The following is a 25,691-nucleotide window of genomic DNA, read 5'->3' on the forward strand; positions in this document are numbered from 1 at the left end:
AGCTTGATGAACATTCCCAAAAGTAAAAAGTACGGTTTTATAGGCTGCTGTAGTATATCGCGAAGAGCAGGGAGGGGACTGGGGGAGAGGCATGGTGCAGAAAAGCATGACACAGAAACAGGATTGTTTCCTAATAAAAAAATCTCTCAAAGTTTTCTGCGAGGCCCTGTCAGCAGCTCTTCAAGCAGCACGGCTTATTTTAAAATTTATTTAATTCAACAAATTGTACACACTTGAACATGGAAACAGAATACAGGGAAAACACAAGCTGCCCTAGAAGAGTAACGTCTAATAAACATTATGCTACCCAGAGATATTTGCTGTTTAATCACCCCTTGAAAAGATGTCAGGTAGCATCTTGCTAAGGCAATGGTGCCAGCTTTGCTGGCTTCGGAGTTCATGCGGCTCATTTTTTTTTTCTCTCTCTTCCCCATTTGCTTTTTTTTTTTCTTTCTTTCTTGTTTTTCAAATAGCAACCTCTGAGATGCTCACTCAGAGGATAAAGCATTTGCACTTTAAGTACTGATAATAATGGGTTTCCCTGGCGGCTCCTGCAATGCAGGAGTCCCGGGTTCAATCCCTGGGTCAGGAAGATCCCCTGTAGAAGGGAATGACTACCCACTCTAGTACTCTTGCCTGGGAAATCCCATGGACTGAGGAGCCTGGTGGGCTACAGTCCACGGAGTAGCAGAGAGTCAGTCCTGACTGAGAGACTAACACTGGCTTATTGATAATAATATCCATTTATTGAATAGTTTCTTTGTCAGGACTGGCTATATACTTTGTGGGGCCCAGAGCAAATGAAAACACGGAGTCCTTTTTCAAAAATTAAGAGAATTTCAAGGCACTGCTAGCAGAACATTAAACCTAATATGAGGTCTTTCTGTGGAGAAGGCAATGGCACCCAACTCCAGTACTCTTGCCTGGAAAATCCCATGGATGGAGGAGCCTGGTGGGCTGCGGTCCATGGGTTCAATACGAGTCAGGCACGACTGAGCAACTTCACTTTCACTTTTCACTTTCCTGATTGGAGAAGGAAATGGCAACCCACTCCAGTGTTCTTGCCTTGAGAATCCCAGGGACGGAGGAGCCTGGTGGGCTGCCGCCTATGGGGTCCCACAGAGTTGGACACGACTGAAGCGACTTAGCAGCAGCAGCAGAAGTCTTTCTGAGTGCAGGCCCTCGTCTCTACCAACTAGATATCAGTAGACTCGCTTCCTGATACCCCTGTGTGACAATCAAAAATGTCTCCAAATTTAGTCAGCTCTCTTCTGAAGGGTGAAACTGCCCCAGCTGGGAACCACCTGTATAAATGAATGAATCCCATACTTCAGTTGGAGAAGGCAATGGCACCCCACTCCAGTACTCTTGCCTGGAAAATCCCATGGACAGAGGAGCCTGGTGGGCTGCGGTCCATGGGTTCACTACGAGTTAGGCACGACTGAGCAACTTCACTTTCACTTTCATGCATTGGAGAAGGAAATGGCAACCCACTCCAGTGTTCTTGCCTGGAGAATCCCAGGGACGGGGGGCCTGGTGGGCTGCCGTCTATGGGGTCGCACAGAGTCTTCGCAGTCTGAAGCGACTTAGCAGCCGCAGCAGACTTCGATTGTGTGAGTCATGTGCCCATTTCCCATAGAAGGCATCGTTGTTGAGTTATTGTTCTTGTTTAGTCGCTCAGTTGTGCCTGACTCTTTGCCACCCCATGGACTGTAGCCCACCAGGCCCTCTGTAAATGGGATTTCCCAGGCAAGAATACTGCAGTGGGTTGCCATTTCCTTCTCCAGGGGATCTTCCCGACCCGGAAGCAGCAGGCAGATTCTTTACTACTGAGCCAGGGAGGCCCCGTTAGCCTTGTCTAAAGAGGTCAGCCACTACTCAGCTCCAGTGGACTGTTGTTAAAAGAAAATATTTCCTCATCATTGTCAGATCTTACAAATTTTCAAGAAATGTCCAGTTTTATATTTTTTCAGACTTTTACATGCTGGCGTCAGTTTTTTATAATTTGATGTAGGCCAAATGAGAGACATCTGTGGACCATCCTCGGCCTCCTGCTGCCCAGGTGCGAGCTCGGGCCTAGAGGACTCCCCAGGATGCGGTCCCTGGAGTTCGTGATGCCAAGCAGTGCTCCCACATCTCAAGGACGTTTCCCCCAGGGAATGCTGCCTTTCAAAACAGTTGGATGGATCAAAGTAGTACTTAACACACTTCATTGATTAGGTTCATGTTCCCCCTTTGAACAGATAGTTTTATTTTTAGCCTCTATCTTGATAACAAGTGAATTCCGAGTGGGCGATAGGAAGAGTTATTTAGAAGACGCTCTTTCACTTGGAGCTGTCTGTTTTTTCACCGACCCTGATGAATGTTTTCTTCACTTGTAAGTACCTGAACCTCCTTCAAGCTAGCTCTCCAGTGTGCCAATTTACTGTAAAGATATACAGGAATATTTCTGAACCCATGGACAGCAAGTATACTCACACCCCCAGAAGGGACCAGAGAAACAGTTTTGAACCAAGCGATACTCTTGTTTTCCTTGATGTGTCTTTCGTTCTTGCTTTCTCTCTGGAATGGCTTTCTCCTTCTGGGAGCACGTAGCTGCCCCCACTGCTGGAGCTGTGCACTGCTCACGCTTCATTTGAAATTTCTAGAGTGAAAGTAACAGGCACAGCTGGACCTAGATGTCAACTTTTGTTTTCCTCAAATTCTCAAGTCATTCTTGACTCCACCCCCCCAAAATGTGAAATACAGTTTTAGCTAGAGCTTTTCTCTCTGTATTTAGCAGTAATCACTGGGATTATGGATTTTATGGATCTTTAATTTTATGGATCTTTAACACCAAAAGTGTAATTTACATTCAATCCTGGGAAAATATCAGGAAAGAATTGCTTATATGTGAGGAGTAGACTACAACAATTACAGGCCACTAGTGAAACTGAAGCATAGCTCAGCTTGATCAGTGATGCTTCAATCAATGCATACTCAGGAAACAATCATGAATACGCTGGAACACCTACTCACAAGAATATTGATCACTGTATTATTTATAACAGGGAAAAACTGAAACCACCTATATGGTCAGCAGTAACGAATTACCTTAGAAATTACAGTCTGTCAACGCCGTGGGTTCTATGATATCTTTTAAAGTGGTCTTGAAAAATACCAGTGACATGTAAAAAAAAAAACCCATCCTCTATCAGAAGTCAGCAAACTACGGCCACGGGGTGAACCCCGCCCATCACCGGTTTTTGTGAATAGTTTTGTTGGCACACAGCCACACCCTTTCGTTTTCTTCTCGTCTACGGCTGGCTTTGTTCTATGGCTGCAGAGCTGAGTGGCTGTGACCACTCATGGCCAGCGAAGCTGGAAGTACTTACAACCTGGCTTTTTACAGAAAAGGTTACTGGCCTCTGTTCTGTATCATTACTGATAAAATAGTATTATTTCAGAGAGAGAAAGAGAAAGAAAATAGTCAAAGTAAACATACTGAAATGAAGAACAGTGGTTATCCTGAGTGATAGGAAAACAGGTAATATTTATTTTTATCCCTTTGCTTTTCAGTCTTCTCCAAAGTCGATACAATAAGTATTACTATTGTCATAACATACAAAACACTTAAAATTTTTTATACTGTCCTGGAGAAGGAAATGGCAACCCATTCCAGTATTTTTGCCTGGGAAATCCCATGGACAGAGAAGCCTGGTGGGCTACAGTCCACGAGTCCACGAAGAGTCGGACGCGACTTAGCAAATAATAAGCTAACAGAACAGAAATTTCAGTGGCCACGTGTGACAGAGAGTACAGAATTTATAGAGCTAGTTCAAAAAAAGACGCTGAATGTTTTTTATACCATTAGGAAGACTCCATTTGACTCCCCCCAGTCTCCCAATCTCTCTTCTCGGTTAGTGACAGCAGAAGAGCCTCTGGTTCGTTGTTGAGTGACTGTAAAGCCATCAGCTGCCCTGCAACCAGGTTCTATTCAATATTATACCTGGGAGGATACGAGCAGCAGGAAAAGAGGAACAGGGCCACAGAGCGTGTAGAAAATTAAGATCTGCAGGTGTGACATCTCCTAGAAATCAGCCTGTCTCAGTTCCTCCCATAGTTATTCACCATTTTGTTTACAAATGGGAAGTAGCATTCTACTGTTCAGTGTCTTCCACGAGACTGAAGTTAATTTGAAATAATCCTCCAGCAAAAGCACCAATAAAAGCATCTGGAAAGCCCTGATGCCATCCCCTCTGGCTACTGACACGACATTATTGATACACAAATCAAAGTTGACTGCTCTGGTAACACTGAGTCCCCTGGCAGCAAGAGCTTTCAACAGAGAAGGTGTTCCTTTCTTAAGACAGGGCCAACTCAATACACGATGTCGTTGTAACAGGCTTAGTTAAGACATTAAAGGGATCCCAGACAGAAATTTTACATCTCCTTCCTTTCTTCCCCCTCAGATAGAATGGGCCTGTCCCCCGCTAAAATCATAAATAAATAAAAGAGGAAGAAATTCAAACTATGCCTAAGAATAGGCTCATGAGACGCAAAGGAGGCTGGAAATGTGATGTGAAGTGAGAGCTGTCACAAGATTTCACTTGTCAGAGATACTAACAGGAAACCTAGGCCTGCCTGGAGTTTCCACCGTTAGAGTCATTTCTTTAGAGACACTGTGTTGCTTTTTTTTTTTTTTAAAGGCTGTGCTCAAATATAGAATTATTGAACTTCTGGATTTAAAGAGAGAATCCATAGAGGTCATAAATCCATTGCTGAACTGATATGCAAATCCCCACTCCTGTATTCCTTCTAAGACACCTCCTGACCCTTATATGATCTCCTCCCAAGACAGGGAACTCATCACCTTAAAAAAGAACAGCTATTCCATTTTGAGCTGGCTTTAACTATCCAAAAGCTTTCTTTGTAATGAAATAAAATCTGCTTCTGGGTAATTTTTATTCTTGATCATTAGTTCTGTTTCATTTACCCAAACGCATGTTTAATAACTAACCTTTCAGGCATGGGCAACAGAGTTGACCATCAAAGTTTCTGCTCTCACAGGGTTTACATCGTGAGAACAGCTGGCACACAATACATGAGAAGCAAGACCACTCCAGGCACGGTCAAGACAGGCTAAGGGACTGTCTCGTCCTTAAGTCAAGACAGTGACGAGGACCAGAGAGAGTGAAGCAGGCTGCTTTGGACGAGGAATATTAAAGTCGAATTGGGTTCCTGCTAAAAATATGCTGAAGTCTCAACCTCAGGACGTGTGAATGTGATCTCTTCTGGAACTAGGGTCTTTGTGGATGAAATCAAGTTAAAATGATGTCATAAGGATAAGTCAGGAATTAGTGTCCATATGGGAAGAGAGGAAGAGACTGTCACCAAGAAAAGCCCACGAGGAGACACACCGGGAATGCCAGGCGAGGTGGGGAGCCCGCAGTGAAACATCTGGAAGCCAGGGGCTGCCAAGGCCTGCTGGCGACCAGCAGGAGCTAAGAGAAAGGCAGGGAACAGATGCTCCTGCAGAGCCTTCAGAGACAGCACTGGCCTGCCAACTCCTTGATTTGGACTTCTACCTCCCGGAACTGTAGGAGAGCCGATTTCTCTTGTTCCCTGTACCCAGTCTGCAGTCTTCACTACAGCATCCCTGGGAAGCGGATGCAGAGGGTTAGGGGAGACCTCACAAAGAGGCGGCTTTCGAGCTGATTCACCAGTCTCCATGAGGAAGAAAGTTCTTCCAAGCACAGGAAGAGCAAAAGCCCTGCCACTGGAATGAGCTTGGAATGTTCCAGGAACAAAAGGAGGCCAAGGGACACGAGGTCTGAACGGAGCGGGATGTGGTAGGACATGAGCGTGGAGAACGGACTGGAGCTAAATTATGAGAGAGGTTCCCAGCTCACTCTGTGCTGCAGGTCCGTGGACCCCACCCCAGGACTGATGGACGCGTGGTGGACCCAAGCATTGACGTATTTTTAAAGGTTTTGAGAACCACATACTTACTGTGTGAGTCTGGTAAGTAGCTTGGAGCTTATTCTTTACACAAGGTGTCAGCTCACTAGGATGCTCTACTGGGTGCCGTTGATCCTTCCCATGTTGGAAAGCAGCCCTTGCATGCCACTTCCAGTCCCAATGGCCCTTCTCCTCCCCATCTTCTCTTCTGCCAAACCTCACCAGTTTCTCACATGCAATTTGGTTTAATCTACTGCAGACCTAACAGGAAGCCACAAAAGTGGAACACCTCCATACACCGCAACAGGATGGCACACGTCTGTCTGCTAGCTTAGCCAGCTCAGCGGGTCTCAGCCTTCCCTTCTGTCCCGTGAGGCTTCCTCCCATTGCCGCCCCACTCCACCTGGGCACAAGGTCAGTGCTGGAGTGGATTTGAACACCGCCCATCCCCACAGAGAGGGGTTGTTCTGCTCTCCTACCAGTTGCAAATAATAAATTGATGGGTACCTAGAGAAGAGTCAAAGGCTCAAGGAATTTGGGGGTGCAGAAGAGAAAGGATTCCAGGATTCATTCAGCAAGTATTTGAAGGCTCTCTTGTGTGCTTTACCTGTTGAGGTGAGGTCTCCTCATTCTGATTGGCAGGGATGAGGTGGCTCAGGAAGAGCCGCCCGTTGCTGCTGGTAGAGGTCGAGACGCTCAGGCAGGTGGCTATATTGGAGTCACTGCAGACAGACGTCTTCTACTTCTCAGGCTGAAAGAGAATAGACCCAGGAATGTCATTCACACAGTGAAACCTTTGAAACCTTGACACTGCAATTTCGGCCCAGTGTATCCTTGGCTTTTAGCTCTAAGGTATTTTTGGAAACTCTTTCTCAAAGAAGATACCTAAGATATTGTTCAGACTATGTACCTATTCATTTTTTTTTCCCTTTTCAGAGATCGGTAAGAACCTTTGATGAACATAGAAGCTTGCTGGCTCATCAGGTAACAAATACCGAAAGATCAGGGCAACAAACTGCAAACCTGTGAGAAGGTAGACTGGCTACGTACCCATCTGACTGTTTACCCAGCATTATATAGACCTCTAGATTGCAGGAGGGCTTCCCCGATAGCTCAGTTGGTAAAGAATCCACCTGCAACGCAGGAGACCCCGGTTTGATTCCTGAGGTGGGAAGATCCCCTGGGAAAGGGATAGGCTCCCCACTGCAGCATTCTTGGGCTTCCCTGGTGGCTCAACTGGTAAAGAATCTGCCTGCAATGCAGCAGACCCTGGTTCGATTCCTAGGTTGGGAAGTTCTCCTGAAGAAAGGATAGGCTACCCACTCCAGCATTCTTGGGCTTCCCTGGTGGCTCAGCTGGTGAAGAATCCACCTGCCATGCAGGAGACCTGGGTTTGATCCCTGGGTTGTGAAAAATCCCCTGGAGAAGGAAATGGCTACTCACGCCGGTATTCACCTGAGAATTCCGTGGATTGTATAGTCCATGGGGTCACTAAAGTGTCGTACACCACTGAGCAACTTTCACTTTTGCTTTCTTAATTGTAAGCGTTCCGGTTCATTGCCCAGGTCCACGAAAGAACAAACTCTGTGATACTCAGATTTATGAGAAGACCTCATACTTCCTCCACGGTATGTGTTTTGGCATGGCCCAGCCACCTGTTCACAACCTGGGTCTGATTTCTGGTTGGCTGGTGCTTGCTATTAAATATTTTCTTTATCTCAGGGCTCATAGAAACCCTTACAGAGCAATGAAACGGCAGCACTAAGACTCTCATCCTTAGAGGACAATTATCGGTTGTCTGTCAAGCCATCAGTGGTCACTCTCCTGGTTAGTAGTCTATTCTGATCTACAGGGTGAACTCTGAGAAACTCCTGCCTGCAGTGGCTTTGGCCCACCCACATGCTAACTATACTGACTGGTCCAAGAGCAGGAAATGCTCAAAGTCCCTTCTCTAGGAACCAGGTTCAGGCCAAGAAGAAATTCAGTCCCTCCATCTCCATCATTTAGTCTCATTGTGTTTCTATTTCTCTCTCTCTCTCTTTTTCTTTCTCTCTCTTTAGGATACAAAAACTTAGGTGTTGTCAACAGCCATGTTTTAAAGCCTAGAATTTGAGAAACTGAACAAGGCAACCTGCAGTGTAAGAAAAGAGTTTATCCAATGCCATTAAATTCTCTACAATGTACTCCAAATTATATTGAACAAGATGAAATTGCCAATATTTGACCGTTTGAAAATTGACCACAATTAATAAAACTGACATGAAGTATAGTTCTCGCTGTGCTATTTAGGATTTACAATGGTATTGTCCTTTTCAATTTTCTCTAGAATTGATTTGTTTTTGTTCAAGTTTATTTTTCATGCAGAAACAAACATTATGACAAATTCACACAAATCATGAATCCTTTTTCTTTTATATGAATTTCATCAGGGGCACAGAATACCTGAAGAAGGCAGAAATATCAATTTGGCCTTGGGAGAGGGTTTGGGTAGCCAAAGGACTATTCGGCAGTGGTTTGAAATTTTCATTCGAAAATTTATTTGAATGGAAGATCATTTAGAATTCATGCTAAAAGCCAACCTTCAAAGCAATGTGAGGCCTGCAATAGACATAAGAATTTCTCAGAACTGGGGTACAATAGGCAAGGTGAAAACTTAGACAGTGGGCACCACACCGATGGATAGGAAAGCAGTGCTGAGGTGTTTGGTGAGTTGCTTATTGTTTAAATTTCAAAGTTGTACAGGTACATTTTTGGAAGAGATTATAAGCTATGACCATAAATAGATAGTGGTTGACAATTGAAAGAGATCTGGACGTTGACTAAAGGTTGAGGACACTCTCAAGTCTGTTAGGAAACCATCATTAAAATCAAAGAATGCTCTGGTACCAACACAGTAGCCTATAGAAGCCACAATGCAGCGCTCTTTTTTAAAGCAGTGTGAACAAATAACCACAGAATCATCTCGTCACAAAGCTGTTCCAGGCTTGACTGATGAGTGGTTCCGTGACTATGTGCCGCTTTGGTGCACTCTCGGTCCCCTCACCATCACGACAGTATGCTGTTAGAGCAGGGGTCAATGAACCATGACCCGTGGGCCAATTCTAGCCCATGAGCTAAGACTAGTACTTACATTTTTAAATAGTTGACAATAATCCAAAGAATGATATTTCTTGACATGTGAACCTTAAATGAAATTTCAGTTTCAGTTCATAGGTAAAGTTTTTGAAAATCATCAACAACTTGCTTACATATTGTCTGTGGCTGCATTTCCACTTAAAAAAAAAAAATGGCTTGAGTACTTGGGCAACAGAGACAGTAGGGCCTGCAAAGCCTAAAGAGTTTACCATCTGGCTCTTTACAGAGATAAGTGTGCCAGCCTCCATTCTAGAGTATCTTTGCTTCTGCAAGACTTTTCTAGTAAGATGTTGGGGTGCATAAAAGGAGAAAGTTTGGTCTTCATCAAACTTAAAGAAGAGGCTTTGCTGTTTTGTACATCCTTGTTGATAAATACCAAAAATTTGACCTGACACCTGCTCTCCTTGGAGTCTGGTTGTGAGTTGTGGGAGCAGACTCGGAGTTGACACTGATCTCTCTAACTGTTGGGGGTTAATGAAATTGACCAAGAAGAACTTAACTGTATGAAGCCCAATTTCCTCGGCACTTTGCAGCAAATGCCTTGAGAGGGGCAATTGATCTGAGTGTTGCAAAAAACACTCACTGACATCTGAGTACCTGATTCCAGGCCTTTCCTAGGACTCAGCTGTTTACTGCCCTTGTACCCCATGAAACACTGAATATCTTTAAAATGCATCCCTTTTGTTTTGCTTAAGCTACATCCAGCAGATTTTTATCACTTGCAACCAAATAGAACCCTTATTTATACACTCTTCATGATCAACAGAAGGGGATAAAGATGCAAGAGCTGTAGCTGTTCATTTTATGGAACCATAAGATCTTCCTGAATTATTTAGTTAACCATCCACCAGCACTTATAGCCAGGCACCTCTCACACTTAACCTAGAAATCTTAGTTATTAAGGTGATGCTTTATACTCTTTGCATTGGGCAGCAACCCAGCAAAAATGCTGATACATTTTAGGTAAGCCTGGGGAGTATGTAGCGTGTTGATGGGTAATAAGTAACATGCACCTTAACTCTTTTTAAGAGAGGCCCAGACATCACACACTTAAGACAACCCAAATGCCTCATCCATTATTCACAGATAGCTCCAAAGTTTCAGCAGGTGATCAAACAGGCATTTCAAAGATGCAATCAAGGTCAGTTGCAAAAACCCTCCAAGGAGCCAGTGCTTCGCTTCACCCATGGGCTTCATTTTCTTGGTCCCATTCGCCTTCTTTATCCTCACCCCACCATCGTGACTGCCACTCGTCTCCAAAGTCACCAGGCTCACATTTAGGTGACGACATCAGTAACTCTTTGAGAGATGTGCAGAGAAGAAAGCTGGAGTGTGCTGTCTGCAGTGACATTCCAGGTCAATAAACACCTTCATGCATGCCTGTCCCAGTTAGCAGATCAATGAGTCCTGCTTTAATTACTAAATAAGAGATGGCGAGAGTCAACAGATAGGCATTTCATGAGACAAAAAATATTTCCAATACTACATTGAATTGGGTGTAACATTCTCCTGACTGAATCATTTTCATCATCCTACTTATCAATTGAATAAGTGAGAACTGAAAACAATCTGCTAACCAATGGACATGTTGACTCTTAGGGTCACTGCTCTTGAAAGCTGGGGCTCCCAGGTGGCTCAGTGGTAAAGAACCCACCTGACAATTCAGGAGACGCAAGACACTCAGGTTCGGTCGCTGCATCGGGAAGTTGCCCTGGAGGGGAAAACGGCTACCCACTCCAGTATTCTTCCCTGGAATATCCCATGGACAGAGGAGTCTGGCAGGCTACCGTCCATGGGGTTGCAAAAGAGTCAGAACTGATGAGAGACCGAGCACCCTTGAAAGAGCATTTGGGAATTTTCCAAAGATATGCTAATTTGCTACCCTGTACCTGTTTGCAATGACATTCCTCTTTTGATGAACTCCGTGGTTCCTCTCGGTGGGAGCACCTGTGAGCCCAGGGAATTCTTTTTCTAGCCTATTCTAGTGGTGGAAATGCATCAGTTTCAAAAAGGCTGTGCAACATAGAGCACTCACTTTTCCTGCACTAATTCTAATGAATCCAGGAGAGAGTGCAGTGGGAAATGGTTGGAAACAGACCCAGGCCCACCTCAGTATAGCGGGGCTTTTATGCTGCATGCCCCATTAGGGACCACCGCACGCATCTTCCTCAATAAACAAGCTTACTGCTCAAGTAATAAAGTCATTTATGGAGAGAAGTCAGCCAAAAGCCCAGGACTTATGGGAGGTTCTCAGGGAGGAATCATACCAAGTTAGGTTGAAAGAGAATCCCATAGATTCAAATCAAAAGACCAGTTTTCAACTGGGAGCCCTAGTTTCTATGGATCTATTACCTAACCTTTTCTTCGTGGGTTCAGAAAGAAAAGTTCATGTACACTATCCCAAAGAGGGAAAGGGAATTTGGTGACTTTAAAGCCAATTAAGACTTTTCTGAATATTAGAGTAGTTTTCTCTGCTTTTTCCAAAACACAAGAATTTCTGATCAAACAAGAACTTTTCCACTTTTAATTAGCCCCTTGTGTTCTGAGAAGAAAAGCGAGGGTGAAAGTTATAAAAATCTCTTATTTAAAGTCGCCGTTACAAGGTCTTTTAATTTTTTAACTCTACTGATTATTAAGAAAAGATGTCATGAGGAAGTGAGCACTTCTCTTTCTCTGAGCTTGAGTGTTTTTTGTGGTAGAAGTTAATTCTGTGTCTTATCTACGAACTTGCAAATCTAGGGGATACAGTAATGTTGACAAGGGGTAGATATGAGATGAAAGAGAAAATTTCCTCTAGGACATGGTCGCCTGAGAAAGAGATTGGATGTTGCTAATATATTTTGCTGATGCTCATAATATACCAGCTGCTCTTAATGAGATTCAATACATGCTGGTTATCATCGCTTATATATGCATATGTGTATATATGTATGCACATATAAGATACAGAATGTAGGCCATACACACACGTGCAGAGATACATACACAAATGTATGTACATACCTACATGTATGTATAAATCTAAATGCGGGCATAAAGACCCTTGTATTTTTGGGGGGAGGGTGCAATTTTACACCTTCTTCTCTTTTATTGATATATAATCTTTTATCAAATATATGCAGTAAAGTGTATACAACTCCAGGGGAACAGCACGATAAACATTTACACATTTACACCTGACTGGTTGCCCTGGTGGCTCAGCAGTAAAGAATCCACCTTTGATGGGGGAAACATGGGTTCAGTCCCTGGGTCAGGAGGATCCCCTGGAGGAGACCACAACTCACTCCAGTATTTTTGCCTGGGAAATCCCATGGACAGAGGAGCCTGGTGGGCTACAGTCCATGGGGTCACAAAAGAGTCGGACGCAAACTTAGCAACTAAACCACAACAGCAACCCATCATACAGAATACGAAACAAAACACTGCCCAGAACTGAGCGTTAAACACAAGTTTTCCAGTTCAAAGCAGCTCTTGTCTCCGCATCCTGCAGAGGGGCTGGTCATATATTAGCACTGACCAGCATCTAACCAGGGGGCAGGGTTCCTGTCCTAAAGTCTTAAATGGCTGGTGCTATGATAGTGACTCTGGGGAGCGGGGGAGCTCCCCGTGAGCAGATGCTGGCAGAGGTCAGTCCATAGGCAAGCGCAGCCCCCACTCCCCAGTGGGAGGGCGCTCCTCCAAGGGAGTCTGCAATGCCAGCCAGCCTTTCCCAGCATCCCTTGCGGCTTGTTTCTGGGATGAGTTTCCCGCCAATGGGAACTGAGAGGGTGTCTGCTGGGGCCTCTGGGAAAGACCTGGCCTTCTGAGAAAAGAGAGAGAAGGAAGGGAAACATTCTCTCCCTGTATCCGTCAAACATCTACGGACATGGTGCTCAGAGCCGGGGCAGCTGTCCATGGCAATACGCAGAAGATGGTGGGAAGATGGAGGCTGAGTTCCTAACAGCAAATCCCCAAACCAGTGGTCCGGCAACTTGCGTTGTGAAGGGTCAGACAATAAATAGTTTTGGGGCCACACACAGCCTTTACTGCTATTCCTCTTTTCTTATTTTAGCATCTCTTCTTGGTTTTGTTCTTGTTGTTAAATGGTGTTTGACTCTTTGCAACACCATGGACTACAGCCCACCAGGCCCCTCTGTCCTTCACTATCTCCTGAGTTTGCTCAAATTCGCATCCACTGAGTTGACGATGCTATCTAACCATCTCATTTTCTGCCACTCCCGTCTCATTTTGCTGTCAATCTTTCTCAGCATCAGGGTCTTTTCAAATGAATCACCTCTTCACATCCGGTGGCCAAAATGTTAGTTTCAGCTTTAGCATCAGCTCTTCCAATGAATGTTCAGGACTGATCTCCTTTAGGATGGACTTGTTGGATCTCCTTGCAGCCCAAGGGACTCTCTAGAGTCTCCTCCAGCACCACAGTTGGAAAGCATTATTGGTTTGGGGGTGCACAGAAACAGCGCGGGTGGATTTGCCTCACAGGTGAGCGTTCGGTGACCCCTTCTCTTAGCCAACCCAGTAACCACCTATCTGCAGGGTTCTTATTTAGGAATATGATTCAAAAGCAAACTGCTTCTTAAGCTACTCTATGTCACATATTCTGTTACTTGCAACTAAAAAATACCCCAATGGTACTGCATTGCACCTTTCTGAGACTCATTCCACATCTCAGACAAAAGGGAATAATCGTGGAGGAAGTATTTGAGAGGCCAGGGATAAATACACTACAAGTGTCCTAGAACTTTCTTCTCAAAATGTAGTGGCTGCTTCTGTCTTGGAAGGACTGGACTGGGTCGAGGGATGGTGGCTGTGGAGAGTAAGGACCAAGAGCCGGGAGTGCGAAGCTTCTGAAATCTTGGGAGAAAAAAGTAAGATTCTAAAAACTCCACAACAGGCCCCAAGAAACAGGATCTTCCCAGCTGAACAATTCCAATGGTTTGCTTGCGTCTCTCTCCTTTCAGTACCAAAACTGGGCATAGTTTTAGGTGTCAACTCAACCAGGCTCCAGTCCCTGGTTATTCAATCAAACGCTCATCTAGGGCGTTGCTGAGGATACACTTTGTAGGTATGGGTTAACAGATGTGACCAGTTGATGTCAAATAAAGGAAATAATCCCTGATATTACGGGTGGGCCTCCACTCATCAGTGGAAGGAGACATTCTGCCCCAAGACTATAGCGTCAGCTCCTGTCTGAGTTTCCAGCCTGTGACCTGCCTTCAAGATTTCAGAGTTGGCAGCTTCTACAATCCTCAGAGCGTATATATATATATATATATTCTTTAAGTTGTTTATGTCCTTTATTTATGGATTCAGTATTTACGAGTTTGCCCAGGCACTAAAATGCACTTATAACCTTAAATTCAGCACTCGTGTGCTTTCAGTCACTCACAGACGTGCGCACGTGTGGGTGGCAAAAGAGCTGAGTCACCTGATGAGCACGTGCTCAGCTGAGGTGCGGTAAGCCGTCAGCCTGCCTCCTTGTTTCAGTCCTCCCACTAGAAATACATCCTTTTTAGAATCTACATCATACCACATTTTTTTCCAGGTTGTTTTAGTGCTTCCTGCCAGTGATTTCACTGTTGAGAAGGGCTCCCCTGTACACTGCCACAGTGCTTCCGGTGTTCCCAAGTCCAGAAATCCCGGGACGTGCCTCGTGCAAAAATATGCTTATTAGATAAGCTTTGTTTGAGCATGAACTCACAGTGCCATCACCTGTGAGTTCATTGTTAATAAATACTTTAAATAGATGTCTTTAAACTGAAACACATATAAAATAAGATTATGTATTGATCAGTTGATGAAAATATTGCAACCAGAGGCTCATAGGAACTTAACCCTATACTGCTTGTAGGAACAGTGTTCCTAATTCAGTGTTCACGGCAACTTTATACAATATAATTAGCACAAATAATGAGAATCTGAGCATCAGATAAATATATGTACGTACATATGAGATGGCTGGATGGCATCACCAACTCAATGAACATGAGTTTGCGTAAACTCCAGGAGTTGGTGATGGACAGGGAGGCCTGGCATGCTGCGATTCATGGGGTAGCAAAGAGTCGGACACGACTGAGCAACTGAACTAACTGAACTGACGTATATTATATTTATGTAAAAAACCTGCTTGCAATGCAGGAGACGTGGATTCCATCCTTGGGTCAGGAAGATCCTCTGGAGAAGGAAATGGTAACCCACTCCAGTATTCTTGCCTGGGAAACCCCATGGACAGAGGAGCCTGGTGGGCTACTGTCCATGGGGTCCCAAGAGTCAGAAGTGAATTACTAACAAAATCACCACTGCCACACACATAAACACAAGCAGAGGGGCTCTGTCTCTTTGGAGAACACTGACTGATACAGCAGCTCACCAAGTGTGGTCTCTCCAAAGCCAGGATGATTAGAGAACCGTTCAATGGCTCCTGCTCTCCTCAGGATGAAGTCTACACTTGCTTTCACGGAGCCCTCAAGGCCAGCAGGACTCTTGTGGGTCTCACTGTCCTCTCTCTGACACGGGGTCTGGTCTTTGGCCAACCTGACCACACGTGATCCCCACGTGCACCAGCTCATTGTCCTCTTCCATGTTTTGTTCACTGCCTTCTGCTTTGCGTGTCAGACTTGTGCCCTCTGCCCTGGCCACAGTTCACAACCATCTTCCCCTCACTTGCTCCCTACTCCAGCATCTCTGCACCGGGACCCCAGAGCCAGCGTGCCAACACTGGCGCTCCCGCACCCCGTCCCTGCCTCGGCATCTCGTAGCAGCATCCCTCGGTTCCCTGAGTCCCGTCGTCTCAAGGCACGTTTTCCATGCTGTTTCCTTCTCCTGTAATGTTCTTCCACTCCTTCCTTGCCAGTTAAAACTGAGTCCTCCTCTGTAACCTGGCTCACACCTCAGTTCCTCAGGGAAGCCTCCCTCATGAGGTTCATTTCATTGTTTAACTTCTCCCTGCAGCTCTTGGCACAATTGCAATTTTTATTAATGTTGGTGGTTATTTAATCCGTGCAGAGGTTCTTAATAATTTTGTTCCATGGGTCCCTATGGCGGTCTGGGAAAGCCAGAATAATGTTATCAAATCCATGATATAAAATGCATCGGATTACAAAGAAACTTGCATTTCGGTATAATTGGTTATCAAAATATTTTCTTAAATGTAGCGTAGTCATAAATGTGCTTCTTTATGAACACATTAAATAACAAGATCTAGGGGAAAGTCTAATAACTACTGTAATTTTGAAGTGGTGATAAGTACAAGTGATATTCCACAGCGTCTGCAATAACTGTAATGGAATATAAAAATATGAAATCTATATTGGTGAACAAGATCACAAGTACTATTAATTCTATCACTTCTGATGCTTAAATTCATAATGGAAGGGAATGCAAAATATCATTAAGCGTTTCTGAAAAGAAAGATGTCATTGTTTTTTCATTCACGTTTATAGATCCCTTCCTCCTCTCAGATTCCGTCTATATTCTCTAGATTGAGAGTCCGGGTTTTATGTCTGAATTCTCCACTTGATCACAAACCCTGGAAGTGTACTTGCCTGGTGGTCCAGTGGCTAGGACTCTGCACACCAAATGCAGTGGGCCTGGATTCGATCCCTGGTCCGGGAACTGGATCCCAAGTGCTGCAACTAAGAGTTTGAGGGCCACAGCTAAGACCTTGTACCGTCCAATAAATAAATAAATATTACAAAATAAGCAAATAAACTCTGAAAGGTTGACCACGTCTGATTTTGCTTACCATTATATCCTCAATACTAGGGACATGGCAAAGAGTCAATAAAAAGCTGTTAAAGGACAAAATGGAAGGGAAAAAGGAATTCCATCACGTGCTCGGCTAAGTAGCCTTTTACTCAGTGTTCCACAACTTTAAAATCCAGGTCAGTCTTTATCTCCTTCAGAACATCTTTCATGCTCACTCTCCTTAAACCCACTGGGTTGGTTCTCTCTCTTCAGAACACTTGTATCACGAAGTTCTTCCTTCTGACCTAGTTCTTCCTGAAGCTGTCGCTTGAATTATCTCCCTCCTCACTCATACATTTCTGGATGGGAGGTTTTGTTTTTGTTTTAGGGTAAGGGTGATATCTGATTTAGCTTTCTGTATCGCCAGTGTTTACAATGCAGGGACCAGGATGCAGTTTGTACTTGATGGGGTTTTTAACCGGAACTGCACTTCACTCTCTCCTTTCTCGCGGAAGCGCCATCCCTGCTCTGACGCTCGTGTCACATGGGACCTGGGCTGCCGTGTGCTGTCCACTTTACCTTCCACGCTCCCCCGAGTCCTCTTCGGTGGGTGCATGGCTCAAGGTTATACAACTGCACGTGCACGGGTTGACTCTGAATCCTACCCCATGAGCAGGAATAATGCCATGCATTTCGTAAAACATAAATGTCACCTTCTTTCCATCTATTCCCAGGTACCACTAGTGGTACAGAACTCACCTGCCAACGCGCGAGATGCAAGAGACACGGGTTCGACCTCTGGTTCGGGAAGATCCCCTGGAGTAGGAAAAGAAGACCCACTCCAGTGTTCTTGTCTGGAAAATTCCATGGAGCCTGGCAGGCTACAGTCCATGGGGTTTCTAAGAGTTGGACACGACTGAAGCAACTGAACACACATCAGAACCAAGGAATGAGGGACACATATAGTTTTTGGAATTCGAATAATTTTTAAGAATCCAAAATGTGAAAGTGAAAGTGTTAGTCGCTCAGTCATGTCCAACTATTTGCCATCCGATGAACTGTAGCCCACCAGGCTCCTCTGCCCATGGGATTTCCCAGGCGAAAATACTGGAGTGGGTTGCCATTTCCTTCTCCAGGGGATCTTCCTGACCCAGGGATCAAACCCAAGTCTCCTGCACTGCAGGGAGATCTTTACCATCTGAGCCACCAGGGAAGCCCTAAAAGAATCCAAAAGACAGCATATACACTTGCATTCATCCCACTCAGCTGGAGGGAGCCAAGACTGAGTGGCTCCCAGAGGCTCCCAGCTTGAAGGTGTGGGGTCAGAAAGATGCGTAGAGGCTCTAGCCTTCTGCTCCTCCTGTCTCTGCTGAGTTTGCAGGAGGATGGACACTGTCTGACTGTGACTTCAGTCTGTTCTCTTGGCCAAAGATTTGCTTGAAAAGTACCTTTGTTGTAAGGAGGAGTAGGAAGAAGAGGAAAGTACTTTGAAATACACATGGAATTAAAGCATTTGCTTTCGATAAAGGATTGCTTAGAGACCAAGAATTTCCCAGTCTGAAGTGAAAGTGAAAGTCACTCAGTCATGTCCGACTCTGTGTGACCTCATGGACTATGCAGTCCATGGAATTCTCCAGGCCAGAACACTGAGTGGGTAGCCTTTCCCTCTCCAGGGGATCTTCCCAAATCAGGGATTGAACCCAGGTCTCTCATATTGCAGGTGGATTCCTTACCAGTTGAGCTACCAGGGAAGCCCAAGAATATTGGAGTGGGTAGCCTATCCCTTCTCCAGCAGATCTTCCTGCCCCAGGAATTGAACCAGGGTCTCCTGCATTGTAGGTGGATTCTTTACCAACTGAGGTATTGGGAAGCCCATTTCCCAGTCTACACAAACACAAAACTGCAAATTCCCTGGTGGCCCAGTGGTTAGGACTCCGAGCTTCCCCTGAGAGGCACAGCTTCAATCTCTGCTCAGGGGACTGAGATCCCGTGAACTGCATGGTGAGGCCAAAAAAATGAAAATTAAAAAAATAAACAAGTTCAAACCTTGTTCTCTCTCTGCAGTTGTGATATGAATATGTCACTTTTGTTTATCCACTTCCCTATGGACATTTAGGCTTTTCCAGTCTTTCAATACTATAGACAAGACAGCAGTAATTTTCACATGAGTCTCCTTAGGTACGTTTATGAGAATTTCTCTAATGAATATACCCTAGAGTGGAATTTCTAGGTCATGGGGCATGTACATCTTAAACTGCATCAGATAGAGCCAAATTCTCCCAGAAATGCTGGTACCATTGACATGCCCTCTTGCAATGTGAAAGAGCAGCTAATGCTTCATATCCAATACTTGATACTGTCAGTTTGGTTCAGTTCAGTCGCTCAGTCGTGTCCGACTCTTTGCGACCCCATGAATCGCAGCACACCAGGCCTCCCTGTCCATCACCAACTCCCAGAGTTCACTCAGACTCACGTCCATCGAGTCGGTGATGCCATCCAGCCGTCTCATCCTCTGTCATCCCCTTCTCCTCCTGCCCCCGATCCCTCCCAGCATCAGACTCTTTTCCAGTGAGTCAACTCTTCACATGAGGTGGCCAAAGTACTGGAGTTTCAGCTTTAGCATCATTCCTTCCAAAGAAATCCCAGGGCTGATCTCTTTCAGAATGGACTGGTTGGATCTCCTTGCAGTCCAAGGGACTCTCAAGAGTCTTCTCCAACACCACAGTTCAAAAGCATCAATTCTTTGGCTCTCAGCTTTCTTCACAGCCCAACTCTCACATCCATACATGACCACAGGAAAAACCATAGCCTTGACCAGACAGACCTTTGTTGGCAAAGTAGTGTCTCTGCTTTTCAATATGCTATCTAGATTGGTCATAACTTTCCTTCCAAGGAGTAAGCGTCTTTTAATTTCACGGCTGCAATCACCATCTGCAGCAATTTTGGAGCCCCAAAAAATAAAGTCTGACACTGTTTCCACTGTTTCCCCATCTATTTCCCATGAAGGGATGGGACCAGATGCCATGATCTTCGTTTCTGAATGTTGAGCTTTAAGCCAGCTTTTCACTCTCCTCTTTCACTTTCATTAAGAGGCTTTTTAGTTCCTCTTCACTTTCTGCCATAAGGGTGGTGTTATCTGCATATCTGAGGTTATTAATATTTCTCCCAGCAATCTTGATTCCAGCTTGTGCTTCTTCCAGCCCAGCGTTGCTCATGATGTACTCTGCATATAAGTTAAATAAGCAGGGTGACAATATACAGCCTTGACATACTCCTCTTCCTATTTGGAACCAGTCTGTTGTTCCACGTCCAGTTCTAACTGTTGCTTCCTGACCTGCATACACTAATACTATCAGGACATTTAATTTTGACTATTTCGTGGGTGTGCAATTGCAGGACACTGTAGTTTAAGTTGCATGTCTGACCTGTATCTTCTGAGAACTGCAGCTACCCACCGGTGCTCTTGATGTGTTAAGGGCATGGTCACAATCAATCTGTCCAATAGCCTTGTAAGATCAGTGTGACTCTGCCATATTTAACAGATTTGCTTTCAACCCCACAGCTAATCCCTAGAGGAGGACATGGCAATCCACTCCAGTATTCTTGCTGGGAGAATCCCATGGACAGAAGAGCCTGGTGGGCTAGAGTCCATGGGGTCACAAATACTCGGACCCAACTGAGTGATGAAGCACTCACATGCCACAGCTTATACCCCAATGAAGACTATTTTAAAGCACACATTTAATATTAAGAAGAGGTGGCAAGAATGCAAAGAAGAACTATATAAAAAAGATCTTCATGACCCAGATAATCACAATGGTGTGATCACTCACCTGGAGCCAGACATCCTGGAATGTGAAGTCGAGTGGGCCTTAGAAAGCATCACTACGAACAAAGCTAGTGGAGGTGATGGAATTCCAGTTGAGCTATTCCAAATCCTGAAAGATGATGCTGTGAAAGTGCTGCACTCAATATGCCAGCAAGTTTGGAAAACTCAGCAGTGGCCACAGGACTGCAAAAGGTCAGTTTTCATTCCAAACCCAAAGAAAGACAATGCCAAAGAATGCTCAAACTATCGCACAATTGCACTCATCTCACACGCTAGTAAAATAATGCTCAAAATTCTCCAAGTCAAGCTTCAACAGTACGTGAACCATGAACTTTCAGATGTTCAAGTTGGTTTTAGAAAAGGCAGAGGAACCAGAGATCAAATTGCCAACATCCGCTGGATCATCGAAAAAGCAAGAGAGTTTCTGAAAAACATCTACTTCTGCTTTATTGACTACGCTAAAGCTTTTGACTGTGTGGATCACAACAAACTGGAAAATTATTAGAGATGGGAATACTAGACCACCTGACCTGCCTCCTGAGAAATCTGTATGCAGGTCAAGAAGCAACAGTTAGAACTGGACATGGAAAAACAGACTGCTTCCAAATCAGAAAAGGAGTACATCAAGGCTGCATATTGTCACCTTGTTTATTTAACTTCTATGCAGAGTATATTATGCAAAATCCCAGGCTGGATGAACCACAAGCTGGAATGAAGATTGCCAGAAGAGAAATCAATAACCTCAGTTATGCAGATGACACCACCCTTACGGCAGAAAGTGAAGAGGAACTAAAGAACCTCTTGATGAAAGTGAAAGAGGAAAGTGAAAAAGTTGGCTTAAAACTCAATGTTCAAAAAACTAAGATCACGGCATCCAGTCCCATCACTTCATGTCATATAGATGGGGAAACAATGGAAACAGTGAGAGACTTTATTTTGGGGGGCTCCAAAATCACTGCAGATGGTGACTGCAGTCAAGAAATTAAAAGACGCTTGCTCCTTGGAAGAAAAGCTATGACCAACCTCGACAGCATATTGAAAAGCAGAGACATTACTTTGCTGACAAAAGCCTATGTAATCAAAGCTATGGTTTTTCCAGTAGTCATGTACAGATGTGAGAGCTGGAGTATAAGGAAAGCTGAGTGCCAAAGAATTGATGTTTTCAACTGTGGTGTTGGAGAAGACTCTTGAGAGTCCCTTGGACTGCAAGGAGATCCAACCAGTCCATCCTAAAGGAAATCAGTCCTGAATATTCATTGGAAGGACTGATGCTGAAGCTGAAGCTCCAATACTTTGGCCACCTGATGCAAAGGACTGACTCATTGGAAAAGACCCTGATACTGGGAAAGATTGAAGGTGGGAGGAGAAGGGGACGACAGAGGATGAGATGGTTGGATGGCATCACCAACTCGATGGACATGAGTTTGAGTAAACTCCAGGAGTTGGTGATGGACAGGGAAGCCTGGTGTGCTGCAGTCCATGGGGTCTCAAAGAGTTTGATGCCACTGAGCAACTGAACTGAACTGACCTATTCTGTAGGTAATTCCTCCTTCTGATACCAATGTGTAGGCCGTCACTTATTCCGAAATTCTGAAGCTCAGTGCCTGCCTCCATCAGTTGTTACTCAGCACTTTTTCTCCTTGCTCTGTCTCCTTGACTAAATTCTAAGCCAAGAGGGAGACTCCTCATACCCTCAGAGCCTGGCACAGCTCTGCACACACAAGGGGTGCACAGCGATGGATTTATATTTACGTAAAATAACTGGTCTTCACCAATGGCTCAGCAAGTCAGGAGCCCACCTGCAGTGCAGGAGACACAAGAGCCGCAAGTTCAAGCCCTGGGTCACGCAGATCCCCTGGAGGAGAAAATGGCAACCCCCTCCAGTATTCTTGCCCGGGAAATCCCATGGAGAGGGGATCCTGGCGGGCCACAGTCCATGGGGTCACGAAGAACTGGACACGACTGAGCAACTAAACACGCAAGATAATAACGGTGGTAATACAACCCCGGCCAATTTTGCACAGTTTGAAAGGCTTAAATGCTTTCTTTCTTTATGGAATTAAGCTCCATACAGGCTGGAATCTGGTGAAGGCTGTAATGCCACATTCTCCTGAGGTCTCCCTTGCAAGCTGAAACGTACAGCCTCCTCTCTCATTTCATACCTTCCCCTTCCTCCATCTCAATTTCCCTCCCACCTCTTCTCCCTTTCTTTTATTCCAGTGGATTTTTGAGGGCTTATTTTTCTGTTGCTTGTGGTTTTTTTCCTTTTCTTTTCTTTTTTGACCTTCAGGGATGAATTTTCTTTGGATATTACTTGTGAGAGGATGGAGGAGGGATATGAGAGTGTTTCTGATAGAGTTACGGCAATAACCAGATAGAGTTCCTTGGGGGTGGAAGATTTCGTCAACTGTATTGACTCATTTTTATTTTAAACTGGGCACGTCTACTGAGGGACTTGGCGGAGGGACGTCTCTTTATCATTCAAGACTGTCCTCAGGACGGGCTTGCGTAGAGAGCTGGGCTTGATTTAGCGATGTATCCCAGGTGCCTGGATGAGGTCTGGGGAATCAGACTTTCCAGAATACACCCTGGGTTAGTCATTCGGTGAGCAGGTGAATATCTGCTTTTGCAGTTGTGCCTCAGTAAATAATCTAGATAGATAGAAAAACAGTGAATTCAGCTGCTTGTGAATAGTGTGGATATTTGAGCTTTTGTGCAGTACCAATCCCTAGTTATATTTTTTTGTATTAAATACCGTGAATCCACTTCACCTGTCAGCACTATTCAAAACACGCGATGCTGTCTGAATAGGAAGGATGTTCTGGGATCTTTCATATGACTACTGTTGCTAGGAAAACCACTTCCTGATAGCTTTGTGCTCGCTGCATGTGTCTCTCTTTGTGTACAGCTTACAGTGACAAGCAAATTCATAGCATGGTATCGGGGAGGAATTGGGAAAGTTCAGAGATGTTTAAAGAACACTGCTTAAAGTTTAAAAGGGGGAATGTCATCTAAAATCATAGTTAAGAGTTCTGCCTGCTTTCATGGGGAGGATTACAGCTGTCAAAAGGAGGCCATCGGAGCTGTGTTTGTGTTACGGTGGTACCAACTTCAGGGCCAGTCCAGCCATCCTTTTCTGGAAACTCACAACTGGGTTATGCTTTTTGGTGCCTGAGGAAATGACCGTCTTTTGCTCTGTGTGAATATTATGCCAATTACTGTTTCTATAGTGTCAGCTCTGCTTAAAGTTGCAGTTCTACAAGACTGATGGGAAGGAACTGTGTGAACTCTCTCTGGGACATAGCTGGGAATGAGAGCAGGGCCTGGTAAGATAAGCCCATGCATTTATTCACTCAGGACAAAGCATTTTTCTCCAATTCTGCACCAGAGGTGAAACAGGCAACTCTCCTTCCGGAAACAGGACCTTCCGAGCAGAGCCCGAGGCAAATACAGCTTCAGCATGAGTGCCTGGTACAAAGACTTTCCTAAAACATGCATAAAACAAATAGGTATAAAACAAGGGTGGAATGGACACTACCTCAAGCTCTGGGCTCGACGGAGAGCCACACTCCACAATCCTCTGGAACACTCACAAGTGGAGGCACCTGGATCTGGAGTCTCACCTCTCGCAGCCCCTCTGTCCTTATCTATAAATGGGAGCAACCTGCTTATCTGCGTAATAAGGCTGGTGGGAAGGCTCAATGGCAAACGGATGAAAATGACTCATGACAGCAACTGGCGCGTAGTACAGATTTCATTAAATACCCTTTAAAGACCTAGGAAAGAAACACCCTGCCCTACCATCTAGCCATGTGCTTCACGCCGTCCCCTTCAAGCTCCCATCATGCACCTCCCTGGTTCTTAACAGAATTACAGTCTAGATGCTGATTTGACATTGTTTTCTTGAAATAGGTCAAACAATAAAACTTCCCACATGGGTTACTACATTTTGTGTTTGTTTTAACCAATACTGTAATAATCATCTTAGCAATGGTAATGGTTCTTTACCATTTGAGCCACCAGGGCTTCCCTGGTAGCTCAGTTGGTAAAAAATCTGCCTGCAGTACAGGAGACCCAGGTTCGATCCCTGAGTCAGGAAGATTCCCTGGAGAAGGGAATGGCAACCCACTCCAGTATTCTTACCTGGAAAATCCCATGGACAGAGGAGCCCGGCAGGCTGCAGTCCACGGGGTCGAAAGAGTCAAATGACTTAGTGACTAAACCACCCAATGGTAATGGAAAATGAACACATCTCAATTATCTGCTATTAATCACACTACTCATAGTTGGGGGCTTCCCAGGGGGTCCTAGTGGTAAAGAAACCACCTGCCAGTGCAGGCAACACAGGAGTCAAGGGCTCAATCCCTGGGCCGGGAAGATCCCCTGGAGGAGAAAATGGCAACCCACCCCACTGTTCTTTCCTGGGAAATTCCACGGACAGAGGAGCCTGGCGGGCTACAGTCCACGGGGTCACACAGAGCCAGACCCGGTTGAGTGGCTGAGCACTCACGCAGCCTGTGGTTGAGCAGAACTCTATGGCCTTCCCATAAGAGACCACCCTCCCCCCACCCCACCACCACTGTCCTCTGCCTGCCTTTTGTCTGTACAGAAACTTTAGCTTCCTAGGCCTTCCCTGAGTTCCAAAGAGTAAATTTAACCAGAGAAGTCAGAAATTGCAGAAAGAAAGGAAAACAGTCACACAAGACAAAATAATAATAGTTTATCCATTAGACAAAGTCTAGGACCGTTAGTTCCTCCTCAAAGGCTATAGACAATATTCTAAGCAAAGCCCTCTGAGCTGCTTTGTAGATACTGAAACTCACCCACCAGACAGAAGCAGTTAACTGGATGCTGTCCACAAACCGCACGACCCCAGACCCGCTGGAGTCAGAAGTTGATGATGTTGCCTCCTGATGACCTCACCACGAACCAATCAGAAGAGTGTCCACAAGCTGAGCACATACCCCACAATTCCTTCCCTCATCCTGGTTTTAAAAATCCCTTCCCTGAAAGCCTCTGGGGCTCTGTGCCTTTTAAGCACCAGCTGCCTGGACTGGTTGCTTGGTGCCTGCAATGAACGCGGCCATGTTTCCTCAGCACAACC

Source organism: Bos indicus x Bos taurus, chromosome 13, assembly GCF_003369695.1.
Source record: "Bos indicus x Bos taurus breed Angus x Brahman F1 hybrid chromosome 13, Bos_hybrid_MaternalHap_v2.0, whole genome shotgun sequence".
Lineage (NCBI taxonomy): Eukaryota > Metazoa > Chordata > Mammalia > Artiodactyla > Bovidae > Bos > Bos indicus x Bos taurus.